This window comes from Durio zibethinus, chromosome 17 (genome assembly GCF_047325235.1).
Source record: "Durio zibethinus cultivar Kanyao isolate XHJ-2024 chromosome 17, ASM4732523v1, whole genome shotgun sequence".
NCBI classification, from domain to species: Eukaryota; Viridiplantae; Streptophyta; class Magnoliopsida; order Malvales; family Malvaceae; genus Durio; species Durio zibethinus.
In genome coordinates, this window is record NC_143178.1 from 17,435,181 (window position 1) to 17,439,831 (window position 4,651).

A 4,651-nucleotide genomic window follows, 5' to 3' on the forward strand; every position below is an offset into this window, starting at 1 on the left:
GAAATGTTACGAAATTTAGATATGGAAAGTTTTATGAAAATTTGAGATCGAGAAGGTCAAATTAGAAAATACCCTTATAAGGGTATTTTCATAATTTTATACTTTTTGAGGTACTTCTGTGATTTTAAATGCACCAAAAATCATGAAATATTATAAAATTAAGATCTTAAAAGTTTCATGAAAATTTGGGCTCGAGAAGGCCATTAACTCTTCTTGTTGATTCAAGAGATTTTTGGTCAACTAGGTTATTTGAGATTCTATATTCTTAATGGTTTGGGCTTGATCTTGTAGGGTAGCTTGTTGAGATAGTATGGTTTTAAAGATAGGGGACTTATGATGTTAAGTCGATATAACTATTTCTGTTTTAACCTTACATTCATCACTTGAATGGGGTCCTTGACAAATATCACATGAAATAAAAGAACTTTGGATTGCATTCATATGGTTGGATTGGGAGTGGGCTCTTAAGGCTTTTACCTTTTTGGTTAAAGTGGCTAACTATGAGTTAATAAAGGTGATTGCATCAATTTTAAACAAACCAATAGATTTCTTGCTTACATTTCTCTCCATACCTCATTGATAGTTGTTAGAGGCCATTTCCCCAATTAGCTCATTAGCGTTTTTAGCAGTCTTACTCATGATTGACCTTCCAGCAGCTAAGTCCAAGGTTATTCTCATATATGGTGTAAGACCATTGTAAAAGATTTGGACGTACAACCATTAGGGTAGGCTATGGTGTGCGCACATCCTTTGTAACTCCTTAAATCTTTTCCATGCATCATACAATGTTTCATCATCTACTTGCATGAACATGGTGATCTCATTTCTAAGCTTGGTTATTTTGGTTAGTAGGAAGAATTTTGCCAAAAATTCATGTACCAAGTTATCCTATATCATAATAGAGCCAGATGGTAATGATGTCAACCAATTATTTGTCTTATCCCTGAGAGAAAATTGAAAAAGTCTTTATCAAATGGCATTGTTAGAAACACCATTATATCTAAATGTATCACATAATTCAAGAAAATTTAAAAGATGAAGGTTAGGATCATCGCTAAGTTGTCTTCCAAACTACATAAAAGTTTGGACCATTTGGATTATTGAAGGCTTGATCTCAAAATTATTTGCTTGAATGGGAGCCTTCAAATTGATGGTTAGAAACCATCAAAATTGAGGACTACATAATCCCTCAAAGTTCTTTGAGCTTCATTGTTTGTGTTGGCCATTGGTGCTATTGCAAATGGTGCTAATTGCTCTTTTTTTCTTCTTCTAAAATTTTTTTCAATTTCTTAATCAACTAGAACTAAATCAATAGTTTTGGATCTATGTATGAAAATAAAAAAAGATCAAAAAAAGATAAAAGCAAATAAAAGTAAAAAAGTTAGATTAAAAAAGTTTAAGAAATCCTTATTGATATTGAAAACATTGCTATAATCCTGGTAATGGTGCTAAAAACTTGATTGCTGTTTTTTGTATAACATGTAAGTGCACAGATTAAGTAATAAAATGAAAGTATTCTAGTATTGTCTCTCAAAGGATTATAGATTGCAATTGTTGGGTAGTTATCAAGTATCAAAGCTGAAATTTTAAACTCTTATATCTAAACAAGTGAAACTTCAAGGTTAGTTATAAAACTAAGTAAATAGAAAACTGAAAGGCAATACAGGCTTAGATCTCACTTATCTAACTATTACTTGGTAAGCTAAAGATAACAGCCATAACAAGATCTAAAAGAATAATGATTGAAAACTTTAGTAAACAATAAAACTTGAGATTGCCAAACATGAATCTAAAGAATTGGAATGTAAAAAAGCGATAGCCAAAACTTAACTTTATAATAGGAATCCTTGAATTAAACTTGTAAAGTAAAAGAATGTTTGCCAAAACTTGTAAAGAATAAAAGAAATTGTAATTCAAACTTTATAAAGAAATAATGCTTAAAAAGAAAGAGATATTTGAAAAATAAATGCTTCTTGAATTAAAGAAAATAATTCAAAGAAACAAACCTTTATTATTGGCAAATCTGTCACCCAAGCCAATAACTACACTAAATAAAGACTAATGAAAACTAAACAGAAAAGAGAGAAGAAGTGAAAGAGGAGAGATGTGTTAAAGGACGATGGAATGAAATGAATGACTTTCCTATTTATAAAAGGTGGTTTAGCCATAAGGGGTAGAGATTACAAGGTTTAATTTTTATTCAAATACTAAAGGATCGAGTTTAATCTTCACCTTCAAAGTAGCATGATTGAACAAGATTCTTGCTTTTTGAAGTGGTTTGGGCGAATAGGAATCCTAGAGGTTTATCTTGGCCGTTGATCCTAGCTTGTATATCTTGATAAATATATTTAGCTAAGGCATGGATTTTAATACAAGATTATTTGAATTATCTTACATTATCTTGAGATTTATTGTGCTAGAGTTCTTCTTCCAGCACAACTCTTTAGAGGGTGAACACAAGAGTCATGGTGGGATACAAACACTTTTGACCAAATAGGGTAGAGCCATGTGAGCTTGAAATTCTTGAAATCTCCTTGAAATTTGACTTAGTCAAATAAATATAGGAGGTGAGAGTCCTTATGCTTGCCAAAATATCCAAGTGAGCTTAATTTTCTCTTGCATTTTAATTAACCAAATAGTGTAAGAGTCTTTCATAAATACAAATTCTTCTCTTGACTGCATGAACAAGTCCTAATGCAAATGAAATTCTTCAAATGAACAAAACAATCCTTTTAGATTTTGTTTTGATCGAATACTAAGTGTCTTTGGACTAATAGGATTTGGCTATTGCTTGGTATTACATGGCCGAATGCTCTCTTGCCTTAGTGTTTGCATGGTTTGCATAGAAATTACTTCTGAAAGCTTTAGAACCTTAAAAATCATATAAAACAATATTAAGGTACTAAAATTTAAATTTTAGCACCAATTTTAACTAGTAAAATTACTATTTTTTAGGTGCTATCATTGTTACTTTGATATTTTTTTGTTTTTTTGTTTTGAAGGACAACAAAGGTGTTGAAAACTCTAATATCTTAACCTTGCAACTTAAAAAGTTCTGCTCGAAGGATTTATGAATCATGACAATGAAAATAGATTTAGCTCTGAAGATTTATAAATCTTACCTAAAAGGCCTACAAACATCAACACTCGAATAGATTTAGCTTGGAAGACTTTGAAATTTTACCTAGAGGATTTTGAAATTATGCTTAGAGAACTTTGTAATTATGCGCAAAGGACTTTGAGATTATGCCCGAAAGTTTTTGTAATTATATTGAGAGGACTTTGAAATTATGCCTAGAGGTTTTAAAGTTTTGAAATTATGCCCAGAGAAATTTGAAATTGTGTCTAAAAGTCTTTGAAATTCTGCTCAGAGGCCTTTGAAATTGTGCCTAGAGGTTTTCAAGTTTTGTTTGGAAGCCTTGGAAATTGTTGAAAAATCTAAGGTTTTGCTCAAGGCCTTGGGAATCATTCAAAAATCTAAAGTTTTGCCCAGAGGTCTTGTAAATTTTTCAAAAATTTAAGGTTTCACCTAAAGGCTTTAGAAATCATTCAAAATTTTAAAATTTCAACCAAAGGTCTTTGAAATTTTTCAAAAATCTAGAGCTTTTCCCGGAGGTTTTGAAAATTATTTAAAATTTAGAGGTTTTGTTTGAAAGTTTTGGAAATCATTTGAAAATATGAGATTTTGCCCAAAGATCTTACAAATTTTAAGATTTTGCTTGGAGATCTTAAAATTGATTCAAAAATTTAAAAATTTTACCCGAAGGTTTTGGAATTCTTTCAAAAATTTAAAATTCTACCAAGAGGTCTTAAAATTCTTTCGAAAAATTAAAAATCTACCTAGAAGTCTTGAAATCCTAGTATTCATTCTTCTAATCAAAAATCTCCTTGAAAGTTGAAATTTTTTCATTTCAAACTTTTAACTTTTCTTCTTTAAAGTTTTTCATTCTTTATAACAAGACATCTTATCCATTAGACTTGAAAAACACTTAATAATTCATTTTTGTTACAACCTTTTCTTTACTTCTAGAAATGCCCCATATCATTTCTTAAGTGTTTTAAATTTCAAAGAACAAATTCCCCATTTCTTGTTTTATCACTAAAATTTGGCAAAAATAACCATGATGCAAAGGACTATTAAAATGATTATGCGAATGCAAATTTTCTATTTCATGCAAAGATGCAAATTCATGTCTTCCTGATGCAAATGCTATGTGTTAATAATGCAAATGCTTTTTTCCTAATGCAAATGCTTTTTTCTTTTCCTTGATGTAAATGTTGTATGCGTAGATGCAAATGCATAATCTCTTATCAGTGAATTTCTTTTGTCAAATCTAAATGCAAAAGTATATGATTCTTACCAAAATGCAATTTCTAATGCTATAATAATGTAGTAGATGCAAGAATTCTCAACAAAGATGCAAATGCAAGTATCTAACCCAATGATGTAGGAACTCACTCAAACATGCTAATTCAAATCTTAACTTTGATAATGTGATTGCATGGATCTTTGCAACTATCAAAACATAAACACAAAACCCTATTCCAAGCAAGTAAACATAAATGACCAACCATTATGGTGTGAAATGTCAATAGCCCTACCATAATGCAAGTGCAATGTCCTTTGGCAAATGTATATGTTCTTTCCAAG

At 30.3% G+C, this 4,651-nt stretch overlaps 1 non-coding gene across 1 annotated transcript; it reads left to right on the forward strand.

The window, feature by feature from the left end:
- Positions 1-727: 727 nt before the first annotated feature.
- LOC149514060 (small nucleolar RNA R71) lies at positions 728-834 on the forward strand. Its single transcript, XR_016329451.1, has one exon. It is a non-coding gene; the product is annotated as a small nucleolar RNA R71 (small nucleolar RNA).
- Positions 835-4,651: the final 3,817 nt, after the last annotated feature.